Below are 20,176 nucleotides of genomic sequence, written 5' to 3' on the forward strand. Positions count from 1 at the left end.
TTCTTTTGCTTGGGTACACTCTCAGACATAATTAAAAAAAAAGAAGAAAAAATCTTGTTAAAGCTTTATCGCAAGAAAGAAACCAATCAAACCGCATTCCAATCAGATACGCCTGCAATGCGATGATAAGAAAGAACATTTTGGTTAGAACGAAAATATTTCAATTTACTGGCCGACAAGCCTTGAATTTATTGATATGACCATGTTATACATATGGCAGATATGTATACATAAATACATATGTACATATGTGGTATATCGTGTCAAAAATTGAGTTTGACTTTCATCAAATCACGTGACATGCCCTGAATATGGAACATTGAACATATATTTTGTCACATCCGGACCCCCAATCTATGCAAATAAGTAGAGCAAATATATATGTTTTCCCTCCGTTTTTTTGTTCCCTCCACCAACAAGATTTATGCGTATTTCATATTGACAACGCTTAAACAATAGACTCGCTCCTCCTCCTCGTCCTCCTCCTCCCTAGTGGGCGACCCTCTGAATGTTGGCTTTCCTGCCATGGCAACTGTCGTTTATTACGCTTTCTGTCTCTGGCCAGGCCATAAAAAATGGCTGCAAAAAAACCGATAAACTTCGCATCACCAAACTATGTTTAATGAAAGGTTGATCAAATTTGCAGGAGGGCACAGCACACAAAAAAAAAAAGAAAGACAGCAAGGAACTAAATGGGAAACTGGTTGTTAATTTATATTTTCCTTTGATGTGGAAAATTGTAGGGGAAGTGTTTTTTGGGGATCATTAAATGGCAAATTAAGCGTCTACTTTACATTTTTTATGAAGTATATTTAAATTTTGTGGAGCATTAAATTGCAAATGAAGTACATGAAGTTTATTCGAGGTAAATAATACTTTAAGGTAATATTACCTAACAAATGAAGGTTGTACTTTATGTTCTGACTTTGTTCAACGTATTAAGGAAGTGAATGGTAAACTTTTTTATGGCAGACAATTCTTTGTAGTATTTGCCATAAAAAACTTCGCCAAATGGTTTTTGTTTTTTCTAAAAATGTTCCCAATTCTGTCGGTGGAAAAGTTCATAATTTTCAACCACAAATCTATCGTAGATTCCACAGATTATATCGTTATTCCGAATAAGCATTATCTTACGCTTTCTGTATAATAATTTCATATAATTTCCATAGCCTCCGCTGACGCACTCTGGCCATGATCTCCACAATTATTGATCAGGCCCCAGTCTAATGATAGCCCCAATGCGGTTCCCACTTCGAATGAAATTCGTGCCAAAGCGGGGCAGACTTGGCTTTAATTAAGGTTCCGACTCCACAGCCATGAGACAACGCCTTAACCAAAAAGTATGTTGAAAGAAATGCTCATTGAAATGTGTTCATAGATAGAGATATGGGTACCTGATCGTATAAACCCAATTCCAAATCCAATTCCAATTCCATTGGACGACTTTCGCCTTGGCTATGGCTGGAAATTGTTCATGCAATTTGTATAAATGATTATTACCAATAAATTTTGCAGAGAAACAAAAAAAAAAATCTGCAGAAAACCTAAAAAACTGGTTGGGGTAGAAAGTCAAGCCAACATCAACCAGGGACACCGCCCAAACGCAGGTCTCGGCAGACAGCCTCTATATCTGTGGATGATATGTAACCCAAGTGGCAGACGACAGACAGAAACAGGTAAAAGTGATTTGTCTTTGGATGATGGCAAACAAATACACATATATATTTATCGTATATATACTCGTATGCTCAGGTACGGGTATAATCAAATCGTGTTTTGGGGCATGTTGCGTGAATCGATTGCCGGGCTTCCGACAGCTTGTCATGCAAATGCGTTTGGCTGGTGGCTGGTGGCTCTGGCTCTGGCTCTGGCTAATCCTTTTTCGGGGGAAAACATGACACAAATGCCATAGACTTTCACAGCGATTCTCCCACGTTGACACCTCCACTGGGGCAACAGCAACAGACACCAGAGCGTAGTACTCGTAATGAATGCAAAGCAAAATAAACAAATTAGTTGTAATGAGAGAGATAGGGGGAAATAGGGCTTACAGCCCAGTAGCCGGTGCCCGGTGCCCGCCAAGCACTAAGTGTTGTCATCAGCATAGTGTCTTTCTGGTGGTCAGCGTTTTCCACACAGCTTTTCACTTTCACATGCCGAGGCGAAAATCTTCGACCCACTTGTATTCTTGATTGCCGACACTGGTCTCATGGAGACCTGCTTTCATTTTCATTGAGCAAAAAGTGAAACAGAAAAAATTGTGTGGATCTGATGACAGATACGGAGACACACAGAGACACCTGGCAGTCAGATACAAGTGCCAGTACAGGTACAGGTTGCTTAACCCAATTTTCCGATATCTGTGTTCATCGCCAGGCTTGTGGGCTTAGCCCCGGCTACGCAACTGTTTTTATTTTTGCAAACAAAAAAACCAAAAACAAAAAGCTGTTGCCCGATTGCATTGAGGCGGCGTAAACGCATGTTTGCGGCAGGCCTTACAAAAGAAATACCCACAAAAACCCGAACACCCGATTGGCTTGAATTGCACCTGTCTGTGGGCAGTAGGCAACGCAAAAAAGAATGTTACAAATACTCCACTTTTTGGAGTATCTCATACCCATTATCTAGAGTGTTTAGAGGTTCGATGTGGATCGATTAATGAGCTCTTATGCTTAATTTCTTTCAGATAAATCCACGGAGAGGTTTTCATTTCACTGGAAAATTGCCTAGTAACGCCGGGTAAGTGTAATCTCATATTAAGTGCTGTGCTTTGTTGCTCTGCACGTCCCCACCTATCCCCAAAGTCCATTCAAACTCCTTCATACCCTGCACCGTGTTTAAATTATAGACATTTTTGTGGTCTGTCCGCCTGGCACGCGTCGTATAATTCAATTTATGTCTCGAATGTCTGGCTAAGCCTTTATAAATTGGTTTACGCACAAAAAAAGACATGAATGGAAACAATGTTTGTATTTGCTTTGATTATAATTTAAAATAAATACAAATTCGGAATTTAAATTCGGAATAAATGGTGTCTACAGAGGAAACACTCACAACACGCCCCAGGGTAAATGGAGAGGCCACTGGCCACCCAACTAAAATACATTGATGCTTCCATAAATCAAAGATGAAACGTTTAATTAATCATGCTCGAAGCTCCCAAAGCGCACGACTTAATAAATGAAGAGTTATATACAGAAAAATCTTTAAAAATGACTGTTTAAAGGGATTGTATAAAGCAAACCCGACATTAAATGATGGAAGCCTGCAATTTGAGTGGATGATGTCATCAGATGTCGACAAACAGTAAAAATAAATGCTTAAATATGCAACTTGGGGAACAACAATAACGTCATCATCATCATTATCATCATCACAATTATTTTTAATTTTTATATCAATGCAAAGTTTTGTTTCCCACCATAAAGAACCGAACGATGAATGTCTGTGGCTGCCCCGACAGCCGGAGGTCAACATGTGTGCTATTCCAAAGAATCACCCCGAGAGATAATAGACCCCCGGAACCCCCTCTTTATTGTATGTTCAAACCATTCCATTCAACGTGACACTCATTTACAGTTACTTGCAAAATATTATTGTATATCTAGGTATTATGAGTCCATGTCTAAGTATCTCTCGGATATAAATATATAAACAGCTCGGGACTGGCACGCCAATGCGATTGCATAAACGAAACGCTCGTAATGAATTTTTGCGAGAATGGAGAATTGCATGTGCAATCAGTGGAAAGTAGCAAACAAAAAGTAAGAAAATATTGACAGGGAATAAATAGCGGTGCGGGTATATAGAATGCTCTGAAGGTGACACCAAATGGAAGTGGAAACTCAATGACAGTGTCAACTGAATGGGATTTTGGCAGAGAAAACTGTGGCACTATAGAACTGTAATAGTTCCTAAAATACTGTGGGAAAAATGCAACAGAAATTAATGCAAAAATGTCTTAGCCAAGCACATAACAAAAATTCTAGGTTCTCTGCTCGTTAAGTTCTTATATTTCCCTTTCAATGCCACTTCCTTCCAACTGTTTCACATGATTCTCGTATCAAAAAATCTCCACTTCCATTCATAAATCTCGTGTGCCATTTTAGTTAGAAAAATTCTTTATGCTGCTATTCAATATACAATTTAAAAGTTCTCAGAATTTTCTGCCCAGTCCAGCAGGTAGCGACTGCAAAACAGCCAAAACAAAAGCAAAACAGAAACTTTGAAGTATCATAAATTATGTCAGAGAGTTAAAACTACAATTAGAGGTAGTCCCACCGCCACTACCACAAAGATACCCCTCTCTCTGCACTCTCAAAATGGAAGCACATCTGAAGATTTTTAACGAGTTTCCAACACGTTTTGCTGGCTAATTATTATTAGAGCCGTAAACGGAGTTTAGGATCATGTGACCTGAAATCGCAATGATAATGAAAATGAGTCGTACATAAAATTGCGCAATAAACTTTGGTTTCAAGTTTAATTTTTGCACAAAATGCGGATTTGGGTTAAGTGATTTTTTGGGGCAACTTACATTTCCGGTGAAGCTGAAGCCACAGAAAGAACTGCAATGAAAAGAAAGGAAACGAATAAGAATTGGGCTCAAAATGTGCTAAAAATAATCATAAATACGAGTAAACGAGTAAACTGCGACTGAAAAGATTTATCTGAGAGAAATTGCGCATTGTGCGAGGGTACCCAGAAGCCGGAAGCAGCAATTCCCTGATATGGAAACTGCCTGAAACCACTTGGGAAATTACTAGGTACATATATAGTATATTCCAGTCGCTCAGAAAGTTAGACAAAGTCGAATCAAACGACGACAATCTCTAGTTCAGAGCAAAAGTCAAGTTCAAGGTGGTGCCGTGCCAGATGTAAGTCTCCGACTGCTGCGCTCTGCGCTCTGTGTTTTTTTTCAATTTCAATTAAGTTGAATGCGAAAATTGATGAAAAATTCAAGAGTTCGTCGAGGGAAAAATTGAATTGCTTGCGCTTCGTTGGGCGCTGACCTACCGCAGACCGTGGCAGCCCCATCATATTGCAATCTTCTCTGGGTATTAAATTTCCAACTCATTAAAATTTTGCACACTGTCTGGATGGAGTGGCAGGACACACACAGGCACAGGGAGCAGGGCACTCTGTATATGGTTAAGGGTTGCCAGGGTCTTTCCTACGTACTTTGTTTGCTTTTGCGCTTTTTCCCTGACACTGGCCTGGATGTGGGGTGGAGAGACGGGCGATGAGAGATGGCTATGGCTGTCATTCATAAATGAAGTGCATAAAAATGCCTTCCTTCAACAGATGTGAGAAACGTGCGACTCGTTCGACTTAATATACGTAAAGTGCAATGCTCCACACTCTATGGCTGCCTCTTTCCTTAGGCCCTACACTCCTCTCCCTTTCACTGTTTCATTCTTTCATTCTCCCAATCATCTATTCATGTCTGGGTTTAATCAGAACCTTTTGACTTATCAATTAGGAATTCATGAATGATTCACTTGCCACACACTAATTGATATCAATTGCTTAGGTTCCGGAAGGTCGTCCACCACCAGACCGGAAGTAGGAATTATTCACAAGATCTTATCTTATCTAAACAGATATCTGCATCATATACAATACCTGTAAACAGTTTATAGTATATTTTTTTAGCCCTACGGGGCATCGATAAGCTTGCGTCAGTGCAGTCAACCCACACGCCAAAAATAACAATGAACAATGGAACAAATTTAGCAAAAACCAAATACAAAGCTGCGCCAAATTGAGCTTGGAATGATTCAGTGAGTGAGTGAGAGATAGCCAATGCGGATTCGAAAGAGATAGCCATACTTCATAATTGGAGGAGTCGCCACAAAAGGTCAGGCAAACAATTGGCGACCAAAAAAAAAACCACTCGAACAAAACGAGCGACGGAAAAACAACTGTTGAAAAAATAAAAACAAAAAGCCAACAACAAAGGCGAAGCAATAAAAATTAGAAGTTTGTGCCAAGATTAAACGGTTTCGAATGCCCTTAGGGCCAAGGGGTATATTAAATTTTGTGTTGGGAAGTTGGTAATGAGAAACGGAAGGGATTGTGGGAAGTTCTGGAAAAAGTTAGCAGAAAGAACCATTATGAAAGGGAGCTGAATATCACATATTGTTATAGTAATCTTTAAAAGAAATACAATACGGAAATATGATATAAAACAATCAAAAACTCCCCCTCGTTACAGTCAATATCTAATGTAAGAGTATCCGACCTTCTGGTTAGATTGTTAACCTTTTCTCTTCCAGTTTTCATTTGCTATAGTTGGCTTTTCTCTGGTTTCTTAGCCTCTCCAAACATTCTTCTTGTTTCGGTCTTTATGTGTTTGGTTTTTTGGTACGACTTCGACGGCGACAAGCCCTTTTTTTGTGGTCTTCCTCTTCGTATGGGCAGGAGCTTTCGGTGGGAAACATTTAACTTGGCTAAAAGCGGCATTAGTGCGATGTATGGGGCGTGTTCATGGCCCGAAGGGAAGGCAGTCAATTAATTTTTTAATGGCTTAGACGAAATGACTGACTTTAGGGTTATTACAGAAAGGAAAAGGAAAGAAAAGCAGAGCGAAGCGAAGGAAGCGCGTACGGGAAAGTTTTTCCTTGACTGGTCGGGAAATTGTCAATTAGCAAAGTGCCGGCGAAGGAATCGGTAATTTTAAAAACTCCTTCGGGCCACGCCCACGCGCACGCCTACGCCTACGAATACATTCCGTATAGAATCTAATTGACTGGGACTTACATTTTTATGATGTTTAATCTAATTTTGTTCTTTTACGATCTGGGCATATTTTACGGTCGTTTGCCTAACGACCTGAAAAAAGTTTAACCGCAAGACAAAGATTTTGGCCGTTGTGGGTTTGAGGGGGATTTTGGTTTTTTGGTTTTTTGGTTTTTTGGCTGTATGTATTTTTATTTATTTAAGAGCCCCTGGTCTCTGGTCGCTGATCCCTGGTCCCTGGTCCAGCCAGCAATTTGTTTTGATTGAATGAAATATCAAAAACGTGACCCAGCCGTGCACTTTGAAACCACCGCAATCCACCGCAAACCCGACAACCGAAAAGAAACAAATATATAATTCAGGCAATGAATATTTGCCCAAGGAGGTGAGTGGGCCCCGCAGAGGTTGGTGGGGGGGCTGGAGAGAGAAAGGTATACACTGGTTAGAAAGAGAGAAAGAGAAGCATTCACCCAGCCAAATGAAATGTATGCAAATTGAGCGTGAACAAACCGCTCTAGCCCCCGAGCACGTGCGAATGATTGAGCGGACAGAAAGAGAGCGCTACATAAAGACGGAAAGAGAGGCAAATACATATAAGGGAGAGACGGAGAGATAATAATTCTTGCTATCTTTCGAGACTGATGGTCATTGCCTGATAAGTGCCCAATGATTAGTACTCGTAAACTGTTCCCGCCAGCATCTCTCAATAACTCTTTCGTTCTGGAGTGCTGCTATTTCTCCATCTCCCTCTTCTGCCTCTATGCATCTCTTTCGTTTCGGGCTTAATCGTGTTCAAGTGGCCTGTTAATCCTGGCAGCTTCCTGTGGAGCCAAAGGACCGGAGCATAAGAGTCTGTGGGCATGTCTGTGAGTGTGTCTGTGGCTGCTTTGAATACTTCATCATATTCATGACTTTTACATGCATTGCACTTCCGCAAGTGTTTCTCTGCTGGAGAAGAAGACGAGAGAGGGTTGCTTGGGGAGTTTGCCTCAAACGTTTAGCAGTTAAATGGTTCAAAATTCCACCAAACATTCACTTTTTCTGAGTCTGAGTCTAGAGTAAAGTCTATGGTTTGTTAATTCATTTGGAAGTGGAATCGATCATCTCTTGGTTGATATATTTTTAGCCCAAATCCTTTCTAATTACTTTGAGATTATTCATTTTCTCAATCATCCCTCAAACCACTCAACGTTCCATTTATCTTCCCCTGTTTTCCCCCATTCCATTACTCAACAATCGTTCGTGTTTATCGATGATAATCTCAATGCTTCCCTGGCTACAGGTTATGCCAACACTTGGCTAAATTTATTCATCTACTCGGCTGATAACTTCATCCAACCTCCCACGCTGTGGCACGGCCCTAAGCCATTTCAAGCACTTTTGGAATGCCATAACTCTGTGCCCCATACACCCCCGGCTTATCCAATGTGTGTGTTCGCCGGCCACATTGTTCGGTTCTCAATATTTTTTTATTCCTACAACTCCTGCGGGTCGTGGTCTCAGCTGTGGTCACACACAGCCACAACAACGGTCGGGGCACACAATCTTTGCCGCTGCCACAATTGGCAATTGGCAGACAGATGGAAGTCCGGGTGGAGCTGGAGAGGAGTTGCTGGTTGGAGGAGGCCACTTGGTCGCGGCCACAGAAGTGACTTAACTCGTTTTAAGCCTTCTCGTACGCTTCGCTTTTTTTTCGCTAGCGGACTCGCGGAGTGGGCCCCTCTTTGGCCAGCATCTATTTCATTTCCAACTCCACTAGACATGCCACAACGATGACACTTGACTGAATATTTATGGCCACAAATGGAGCGAAAATAAAATCGCCAAGTCACGGGGCAAGGCAGGCAACAGCTACAGCAAAAAAAGATGGGGAAAAAAGCGAATGGACACACATGGCGATGATTTTTAGATGCGGATGGACGCTCTTTTGTCTATGGAGACCATGCCCTTCTTGGGCGTGTTGTGTGCCTCGTAACTGTGCCTCAGTCCGGACATACAATAAACCGTTACCGTTAGCCTGACCGACTAAAAAGCGGGGTTCCAGTCTGGATCCGACTTCCAGTCGAAGTCGCAGTTCGAGTCTCCGATTTGGCTTCCAATTCCGAATCCTAAGCCTTTTGGCGATCTCTATCTGTATCTGTGAACGAGTACTCGTATCTGTATCTGTATCTGTGTCTGCCATTATGTGTGGGCACATGACCGTATGCTCTCAGTGTCTCAAATATTTGCGCTTATTTATGTGGCTTTTGTTTTATCAGCTTGTTTATTCAATGATTATGTTTTTTTCAGCTCGATTCAGCCGATTGCCAGGGCTCTATGGCTCTGGCTCTGTACGAGTATCTGTATCTGGCTCTGTCTCTGACTCGGAGCTGAGTCGACAAAAGGCTGCTTTGGCTGCTTCGCCGACGACTACCGTGTTTGGTTAGGTTCGCTTCGTTGAGTAGGGGATTGGGGTGGGGCATGAGGCATGGGGCCCTCTTTAAGCCTATCTGTATGACCGCCATGTAGTCGTACTCGCCCGCAAATATGTAATGAAGCATAAGCAATTATGATAATGTCGTTTGGGTTTGGTCTGTGTTCCGCTTTCATCGCTGCTTGGCTGCTTATCAGTATTCTTTCAAGAGGGGAAGTGGGTTGTTTTGATGGGTGTTTTTGGAGGAGGTTGGGGCGGCGAATTGAAGCAAACGTTGTGGACCATTAACAGCCTCGAAAATGTTGACAAAAAAGTAAAAACAAGTAAAATACAAGGAAAAATGTCGCCTGACTAATAAGAACAATGAATTCACTCGAAGTGTCGCCGACAAAAGCAATGTTTTGGGATATTTTTGTGTGTGTAAGAAATACTGAGAATCTTTCAGTTTATTTATTTACGGAACCTGCGAAAATTTGTATTAATTATTTTATTTTTGTATTCATTTCTTTCAATGTTTAGATAAAGATTTGACCAAAAAAACAGCTTAAACTATTTCTGGTTTATTTTCATTAAATATCTTTTCATTTCCCCATAAATTGTATTTGTATCTTCTCATTCATTCGTCATAATATGCAATACCCATACGACATTTCTCTTGTGTATCTTAAGAGGAAAAATCGAATCAAAGTAAAGGAAAAAACATTGTTGGAAATTTACCAAGAAAAGATACAAATATATCTACAACTGACTCACAAAAAATTACGCTTTTATCTAGACATTTTATTCATATTTTTCTAGAAAATTGTTGCTTAACCCCAACTTTTTCATGAATGTCACGTTCGTGTTGAAACACAAAATTTGTGTGGACTTTTGACGTTTCTATAGGAAATCGCAGGCGAGGCTTGAGGTACGAGTATCTGTCTGCTTGCCACAGGTTGAAGCAATTTGTGGCAGTGTTTTGTTAGGTGAGGAAAAAGTTTGGCACAAGTTGTACTCCCTCCACCCCCGAGGCAATTTATGCAAATCAAAATGGATCTATCCGAGGCAATAACTCTATCGATGGTTTCGCCTGGCACCCAATGGCACAGCACAGCTCTGCCACTTGGGAGAGGCAGAGAGTGAGAGAGCAGAGCTGAGCTCCAGGCGAAGCTAAATTAAAACTCTCGCTTTGTGGCACTTTCCTGGGCACATACCCAGCCTGGAGGGGTCGTAGAAGATAGTTTGACACTCGACACTCGACAGCCGACATACGACTGGATGGAGCGTTTATCTAAAGTTCAACAACTTATGCAAATAATGCCTGCAGATGTACTCGTAGATGGGAATGGGATTGGGACAGGGATTGGGTGCCCGGAGAGTGCCAGTGTGTGTGGGATGAGTGTGCTTCAATCAATGCCAATGGCTCATGTACGTATGAAAGCACTTTTATGTGCAGGAATTTCTCCTCTTTCCACTTTCATGACCGCACAATCGCTTGAGTACCGAGTGCGAGTGGGGTTCGGTTCTCTATGAGCTCTATCTGAAATCTTCGGCCTCTCTTTTTTATGTATTCGTTCCTTGTCCACTTTTCTGTTCTCTGGTGATTAATATTTCTCATATCTGTGAGGTCTTGGGCCACGTCTCGTCTGTGCTGTGGTTACATTTCCATCGAGTACATTCTGAACCGATTAGTCACGGGTCTCGGGTCTCGGGTCTCTTCCATGCTGTTTGCGTTTCTAAATCAGCTTAGGCCCAAGGAAAAGTGTCAGAGGTTAACACACATTTTTGAGCCACCAAAATGCGATCGATGTTTGCCTGGGAATTGTATGTAAATATTGGAAAATGTTGAGCAGGTAGCACATTTCACAGTTTGTAGAGAGTGTACCCGTATTTGCTTAAAGATATGATACAGAAGGAACATATCACACTTTAGAGTACACGTACGTACATATGTTGGGAATAAGTCAAACAATCTATGGGGCTAGGTAGGAGAGGATCTCAAATTGGTCGTCGATTGATACAAAATGGAATTAAAATACTCCGTCTGAATTCTTGAGAATTAAAATTTGCAGCTGTGCAATCTTTTGAGTTGATTAAAGATGGGGAACTACCAGCACGAATTCCCAACTGAAAATATACTTTATTCCCCAGAGTAGCACAAAACAAAACCACAAAAAATCTCCATATTATCCAGTTTTTATTTTAAAGGGATTTTCCCTAGCAAAACTTATCGCACGCTCAAATGCAAAGCTCGCAATAAAAACTGCTAGAATTACTTGTTTCTTATAAACATCAGTCTTGAGGCACGTTCCGTCAGCAGTCGATAAAACGCAGAGAATGCCCGAAACACTCACACAATCATTAACCCCATGAACGTCTCGCACAATTGCCGCTCATTTAGGGCAAATTCATGAAAAGTGGCAGAACACTTGTCTAAATACAGGGGGACTTCAGACAAGCAAATAATTAAACTATAAATAAACAGACGTCAATAAAGGCAATTGTAGTCGTAGTACTCATTTAGAGGAAAATACTCTAAAGCACGAGGCTAGATTTGGAGCTGATAGCCTTGCAGATACCCTTTAGATGCCGCCAAAGATTGAACGTTCCTTTTGGTTTGGCTGAGACTACAGAAGTATCTACAGAAGCAATAAAAGATAGCTATTTCGACAGCTTATTTGTTCTTGCAGGCAGGGGATATAGTATTTCAATGTTGATTCTTTTGAACTTTTAGCACAAATATCTTTAGACACAAAGAAGATTTTCGGACAAGGACTTGTTTCTCTGACAATCGATCCTATGGTAGCTTCACAAAGGGAAGGAGAAGCCTTCTCTATCTTAATTGTAATTATCTGATCAACATCCTCTGTATGTGCCTAAAAAATACCCACTTACAAAATTTCAATATGGGGCACAAATCATCTTCCAGTTTTTAAGCCGCTTATAAACCGCTTAGCCAGATACTCACATAACTGAAACTCTATCTCTATCTACAAACCTGTGCTTAATTTTACTTGAACTTGACCTTTTTTCCAAGACTTTGGAGCGCAGTGCAGTTGGGGGCAAGTTGGATGCACGTTGCCCGCTTATGTCATCATCCAACATCATTAACATCGACAGACACTCAGAGACAGAGGGTAAGCAAGAGAGAGAGAGACAGTGCCGGCTGTTAAGCAGCTTACCCCTGACATATTGCCTTACAGCTTCTGTTGCCTTTTTTCCAAATCGGTTCCGATTCTCGCCTTCGCGGTCTCGTGCCACAACAGCGACCTAATTTCCTTTGGGGCACGTTTTTTTGCGTTGTGCAACCAAGTCGACCGATACCGACTTTCCTCTCTCGTAGACGTCGCCTTGCCCCGCTGCGAGCTGCGACGGGGTGTCGGGCCGCGGCCTGGGCCTGGGCCTGTTCTATTACAACTACTAATTGGATTAATAATGACAGAGAAACAATGGGGCAGGCCGGCAGGCCGGCAGCCGCAGCGCCATATGCGAGAAATGCTCAATGGCTGGCTGGCGCGGATTATGTAAGTCTCATTGCTTTGCCTTTTATGGCCAAGAGAGCTGTCAAAATCGCTACAACAAAAGACCAGAAATTAGACAAGACAAGGCATTTAGAGCTGCTCAAGTAATCAACTTTCCATTGGGTCTATGGCCTAAAATGGGAAATGTGGCTCATAGTACGAGTACTTTGGTTCTTTGATATGTAAAGATGGGAGATATATGGAATGGAAAGCAGTTCTGAAATGCCAAAAGAACTTCCATGGCTTATGTAAGTTTAATGAACATAAATTTCCCTGATTTTCTAGCGCATTGCAGAGCTTTAGATACAGGAAAATAGGAAAGTATTTTATAGAAAATAAGTCATACTAGGACTTTAATTACCCTTGGTCCATCCTTCGGCTCTGCTGCCCGCTCGGCTTCGTCTGTCCTTCATTGCCTTGGACAGCTGAGTTGTTCCCAGAATCAAACAACAACATACACAGCCTTTGGCGAGGCGCAGAAAAGACTTACTTTTCGGTACATACGAGTACCTTCAATGGATATTAAAAATTCCTTGGTAAACTTGTATATAAATTCACATTTTCCTGACAACTCAACACTCGCATCGAGCTCCTGCCCTTTCCTTGCCACATACCCATCAAATGCTGTGGCACACAGCTGGCGGCAAGCTCACTTTGTCGTAAATAAAATGCATCCTCAGAGCTCTCTTCGCACTTGCCAGCACTTGGCTTCCTGTAGAGGATATATCTAGCAAACTGGGGGAAGTGGTGCCGACACTGCCACTGCCACTGCAGATGTTGCAAGAATTTTTCCTCATAATTAGCCGAAGCGCCTAAAAGCAGACTCAAGTGGCCGGGCAGAGGGAAAGTCACGCTTTGTCCTCTAATGAGGAAAGGCAGAGGACAGAGAACGAGAATGGGAGAGAATGGGTGAATCGGTGAACGGGTTAGTGAGAATGGGGCATGCCCTCGAGCGGCAGCTTAGATGAAAATATGAAACTAACTCGTTGCAAAATGGCATTCCATTATGCTATATATAGTAGGTATATATACAGAGAACTGCAAGAGAAACCCTAGGACGGACTGACCCAATTCATGAGGGGCCCCGCCACAATACAGAGGAGGACACAGCCGCGCCCCAAAAACTAAGCATAATGAATGGCAACCCTGTCGTTTCCCTCTCTATCTCTTTGCCTCTCTCTTGTCCCCATGGCACGTGCTGCCAAATATATTATTTCGGAATGACTCTTCTCTGCCTGCTGCTGCCTTCCTCACCATGTGAGTTCGTTCGTTCGTTCGTTCTTCTTTTGTGTCTCTCGTTCAAGGGTGTTTCGGGTTTGGTTTAAAAAATTTGGGTCAACGGTGCGTATGATAATTCATGCATTTGTCTCTCTGCAAGCCGCAGGGGCAGCAACAGCAACCGCTACAACAAATTTGATTGAAATATGCACGAACAAACAGCAGGAAGTACAACGCGAAAAAATACAAGTACAGCTGGGATTTGGTTGGAGAAAGGACTTGGATTTTGTCAATGAATGTGGAATACCCTAACGATTAAGTAATTTACTAATAAAATAGCGACAGGGATCGGATTATAGGATTCTGGATTATATTTTGTACTCTAGGAATATATGGATATATATTCATTGAGACTATTCCTCCAAGACATTCATCCCAATAATAACTTCCGTTTCAAATTTACATTAAAAATCACTCCCTGGAACTCGCTCCAAAGTTTCCAGCCGGCAAAATGCATTACGAAGCTCATTTAACTCAATATTAAGCAAATCCTTAACCCTTTTCCGGTAAGTAACCAGCTCAATGACAAAATTAATTTGCTCAACTAATTGAAAGGATATCAAAAGGGGGTAAGAACCCAGGGAAAACGTGCAGCATGTTGTCAACGACAACGACAACGACAACGCCATCAGCGAAACCTGACAGGATAACAATATTATAACAACCGGCAACAAGAACAACCACTGAAACAACAAGTACAACAACGATGAGAGCGAAACAACAGCGAACCACAGTGACGTGTGACATGCACGTGCGTTAAATTCATCATACGCCATGGTGACGCACCCCCAACAGCCACCAGCCCGAACACCAGTCGCCCCGTAAAAGTGAGAGGGATGAAGGCATGAATGAGGCAAACCCCAAAACCTCAAACAATTGGCCGCCCTGCCCGTAGAGCCCCCTGAGGCCCATACCTGGGCAATTATGGAATTTGTCCGTCTGTCTCTGTCTCTGTTTCGGTCCCTGTCTCTCTCTATTTGTTAATGCTAATGCGGCAGAGTGTCACGCAACAACAAACCAAACAAAAAACAGGCAACAATACGAACCAGATAAAGAAGGAAGAACTGCATGGCATGGCGCATAAAACTTCAACTTCAACTTTAAATTTCAGCGTTGCTAAGGTTTTTTATCTTGCAGATACTTTCGGGTATTCTGCAACTTCAGCTTTCGACTTTGCGTGGAAGTGAAAAAGTTTTCCGAAAAAACTTCCTACAGATACGAACAAGAGCACACAAACAATTTGGCACGTGTTGACACTCAGTCACCTCGTGCCCTCCCTCCCTACCTCCACCCCTCCACCTATACCTCTTTCTATCTGTCACACAAAAGTTTTTTTCGAAAACAATTTGGAAAGGATTTTAAGCGATTTTTAATTAAAATTATGGTACGAGCAGATGACGCTGCAGCGAATAAATCAAACAACAGGAATAAGGCTGGCAAGAAGAGAATAAATGTGCCACACAAAAAGTAAAAGAAAAACGTTTAAAAAAGAATAAAAAGGTTTAAGCAGAAGAAATGAAAACACCGTAAGAGCGATTTTTTATGGCCACAAAAACCCGCTCGATGACATCAAAATGATAAAACGAAGTCAGAATCGGAACCAGCGGAAAGAACAATAAGGAAAGATTCAGACTCAGAGTTGAGTCAGCGAAAGAGTCAACAACTGACTGCCTCAACAAATGGCAAAAAAAGGCAAGAAGGGAATAGAAGGGGATAGAGAACAAATACATGTATGGTAAATATATTTCACTGATAAATCTATATAAATAAAGCGCAGTATTCAACCTGTCCCGGCCATTGATGAGCTCATAATTCTAGCACAGAACCAAAAATATACAAATACTCGCTAGGTATATGCTATAGGGGGACTGAAATTAATCGATAGCGATTTCTTTGAATTGCTACGCATCAAATTTTAGCTATGGGAATGTGGATGAATGGAGTGGGTTGGCAGATAACATATCTTAGACCCACACACTCACACCACCATTGATATTGATACGGTTTCGGTGTAGTTCTGTCTATATTCTTGGGGTTCCAACAGTTCTTTCTGCTGATAATGCACTTTCCTACTGTGTAGAGTGGTTATAGCATGTTTAGTAATCGGTTTTGAGGTCAGTAATTTGGTAATTGGAAATCACACTTAATATACCGCACAAAATGGGTCACCAGCAACCATAATACTAGCTCATGCTTGTGAAAGAATGAAAATGAACAGAACCGTACAGAACACGTAAAAACCCAACCAAAGCTGTTTATTGGAATGCCAGAGAACGACAAGAAATGAAAGAGATATGATAAAGTAGGAATGGTGAAGACATAACAATCAAAAAACCCAAAAAAAACTCTGCTTAGAAATTGCTTATTAACAAGTTTCAGTCGACAAAAAAAACTTTAGTTTGTTTGGCCGTTGGGATTGCTTTTGGCAGGAGATTGTGTTATTTTAAAAATCTTGTTTGCGGTTTTTGATGGTGAATGGTGCGAAAGAGTGGTTTAGTTTGATCGGGGATTGATGGTGATTTCTGGTCTACAAGTAGATCACTTCTAGTTGGGTTCAGAAATGGGATATGACTACCCTTTCCTTAGTGAAAAGTGTGAAGGGGAAGAAGAAATATAAAAAACTTGTCCCAGAATTAATGCATTTGCCAAATATCATCTTCTATCCCCGAATTTTCAGTTCATTAAATGCCACAAAAACTGCTCCTTAATCCCGTAAAGACATAACCAGTTCTTATCTTCAAATTTCAATCGCACTTTCAATAGGAAATTTCATAACACCATCTCCCTCTCCCTCTGTATGTCGGCTGCACCCTCAGCCATCACTTTGAAAATTCATTTATTATTAATTGGCATTTGTTTGGCCAGCACCCAACCCCTCAACAAAAGTTGGCGCCTCTATACGAGTACCATGCGCTATCTACGATTTCCCGCCTTTCATTTGAATAATCAATCCCATTGACAAGCCGAACACCTTGCGACTGTATAGTCATGATAGCTCGATGATAACTTCATCACCTTCCACATAATTCATTTCACTTTTCTTTTGGCTTTGCCTTGTAACACGATATATTTGGGAGTGCAAGTTGTGATAAATGATACAACGAATTTCTGGGGGATATATATATATCTCTCTTTGGGCTCATGGGAAAGTTTGTTTTTGCTCCCCTCCTCCCCATGGGGATTATGCTGATGATGAAGAGGAGATGTGGCCTCAGGTCAACCGAAAAGGTTAACAGCAAAAGTTTTTGCCGAACAATCAAGAGTTTTGTTTTCTTTTGGGCAAAGTTTTGCGAACATGCATGACGGGTGCCGGGATATCCGTTCTCTCATACTCGTATCTCTGAAATGGATCTCAATTGGCTTTTAATAAACTGTCGTTATTACTTTCTAGCAGTTTCTTGAGACAAAGGCTGTTCCGACACTTGGAATAGACACATAAATAAATAAGAAATCCACAATCCGTGCAGTTTTCGAAAAACATTTGCTCAGCAGACGGCAGAAATTATGTGCAATTTGTCATCGATAGTAGAGGGACTGAAATCTGATTCGTTGTACATTTTGTTGTTTATTTATTCAAAGCAGTGGCAGAGGCAGTTTTCTTAGGAACCCGTTTTTGGTCAAGGGACAGCTGAGCTGGCTATAAAAGGGAAGCTGCCGCCGCCTTCGCACATTCTTCTACGAGTATGGATATTTTTTTTTTTGCACCAAAATCAATTTCTGTGTCCTTTGGCAGTCTCTGTTTTAACACTTGAGTGAGCATTGAAGAAAAAGAGAACCCAACCCAAACCCAAAGGAATCTAAAACTAATTTAAATAAAAACCAATCTGGCATAATTCGAAGACGAAGTCGATGTCGCAGTCTGTGCCTACGACAAAGTTTCAACTGTAGAACAATTTTCCATTTTTATGGTGACCCCCGCCCGACCAGGGTTTCCATCTGCTTTCGCTTTCGCCTGAACTTGGTGGAGGAGCCATGTGGCACAAGGATGGGGCAATGGTGAATGGAGGCTGCTGCTGGTGGATGGCGGTGCCTGGCCTTGCATGCTGATGATTATCCGGAAAAGAGCGAATCCTCTCAAGCCTCGACACCCATCAGCAGCAGCGCGGGGTGTGGGGGAAAACAAAGCAAAACACACATAAAAATGTGTAGGCAAAGAGATAAGCAAACATTTTCCCTGCCTTTTCCTTTATTTTCTTTTGGGGCAGGAAAAGCCCCAACAGACACACAGAAACAATGAAAAGCGAAAGTGTGTGTCTGCTTTCAGGCCTTGGGAAATGTCCAAAGTACAAGAGGAACAATAGAATCACTTACACATTTATATACATATATATTTGTACATTTATATACATACTATATTTTAGGTCGCTAGTCGCTAGTCGCTGGTTATGAAGCCAAACAACAGAACCATAGCTGGACCATAAAAAATTACAATAAACCGAAATAGCCTGACCACAAATAAAAATGGTCGCCACAGAGAGAGAGAGAGAGAGTGCTAGTGAGACCTCAAGGAATTTATATTACCCACAGATAAATCCAATATAGTGTGGACAGTGTGTTTCAGAAGTATAGGGAATGATAACTTTATAGATCTTTCATTTATGGTTGAAGATTATCCCTCCTCGAATAATATGCACTATTGAAAACCTGGTATTCGAATAAAATCAAAATATGAAACACAGAAGAAGTTCTAATATGTAGATTCTCTATTTTATGTAATTTATGTTCCTTCAACTAAATATATAGCCAAATTATCATATATTTTTTACTTTTTTATTGGGTCCTTGAAGGACATATTGTCGTATACCAAACGAAACGTATTGAAGTGAAGATCACAAACATATATCACGATTCGATTGACTCCTCCCAGTAAACTGGAACAGACTTTATGGATAGTTTATAGGGATTTCAAGAATTGGAATGTGTCGAAAGTGTTGGATACAAAAAGAGTTCTCACATATGTTTACAATTAATCTCGGCATTTTAAGCTTACTTCATAGAGTAATGCATGTACTACCAACAAAATGTTGGGCCTCAAAGCAGTTATAAAAGTAAAACTAAAATAAATTCTCGCGCACGACCAGTTGACGAACTAACGTAGTTCTGTTATCAAGCTACTTGACTTGAATTATGGTTTGTTTTGGGGGGCTATTGATACCTTTTAAGCTCCAAATATTTATGATTGCTTTTTGATATCAATGAAGTTCAGTCCAGGAATAAGAACCAAAGAGCAGTAGTTCATTTGTTCATTAGTTCAACATACATATGTAGGTATATACTTTCGATACAGACCGTATCCCGCAACTCCTGACAGACAGAGGACTGCCGCCGTCTGTTCAGCATCTGTCTGTCTGTTTCCCTCCCTCCCCCACCTTTGTTTCCATCTCATTCAGTCTAGAAATTAATTTGCGGCATTCTATGGTTAACGTATTTCCATTTGGCTGAATGGAAATTAATTAGCCGCACAGGGCTCTCGAATGCTAGCTGCTGAGGCTGAATGGGCCCGGCCAATAACCACAGAGCCGCTGCAGACTTGGTTCAGAAATTAGGTGCTCTTGGCGGTAAATGAATCTTAATGTTTGTTGAAGATTGCAATTGTCTTGGGTTTTTGGCAAATTTATGACACTAATGTGAATATTGATGGTATTTTGGTGGATGCTATTTGAAGAGTTATAAAGAGGTTTGAATCCGAATGTGGAATGTGTTATATCAGTTGTTTGGGATTCTTGGCAAACTAGGGAAAAATATGGCAAAACTATGTGGGGAGCTCTGAGATTTAACTGAACAAATAAGGAACAATAAAAACTTTAAATTTCATTGACGATTCGATATGCAGAATTTCATGACTAAGCTAAGAAAAGGGATGAATTTTTCACCAACAGAATCCGAGGATAAATAACTCTAGAGAACTCCCAAGTTTGATCGTTCTGTAAGAGTGTTCTGGAGATCCTACGAAGCAAGATTGGAATGTGTGGATCCATAAAGTCTTTTCTCCCTAAAAGGCATTCTTCCAGAATCGAATACATTGATCATTTTGAACTGGAGCTCAAAGAGTCACATACAGGATTCTTCCGAGAGTTCTTTATCAAAAGTGACCTTAAGTTATCCATCCTTCTGTCAGTTCAATAACACTCGCAACATGTCTCCATTGGATATATTCAATGTTATTTTTTCAGTGCATTGACACAAAGCGATTTTGCATTAAAATAAAAAGCTCTTATCGGGGCTGCGACTGAGGCAGCCCCCA

General features: G+C 41.1%; 1 protein-coding gene across 1 annotated transcript in view; it reads right to left on the bottom strand.

Moving 5' to 3' along the window:
* MESR3 (misexpression suppressor of ras 3) overlaps positions 1-20,176 on the bottom strand; it is a 45,515-nt gene that overhangs the window by 23,979 nt on the left and 1,360 nt on the right. The window contains exon 2 of the mRNA XM_033379409.1: positions 4,538-4,568. The gene's annotated coding sequence lies outside the window, so the exon portion shown is untranslated. The remainder of the gene's footprint in view (positions 1-4,537; positions 4,569-20,176) is intronic.

Source organism: Drosophila pseudoobscura, chromosome 4 (genome assembly GCF_009870125.1).
Source record: "Drosophila pseudoobscura strain MV-25-SWS-2005 chromosome 4, UCI_Dpse_MV25, whole genome shotgun sequence".
NCBI lineage: Eukaryota > Metazoa > Arthropoda > Insecta > Diptera > Drosophilidae > Drosophila > Drosophila pseudoobscura.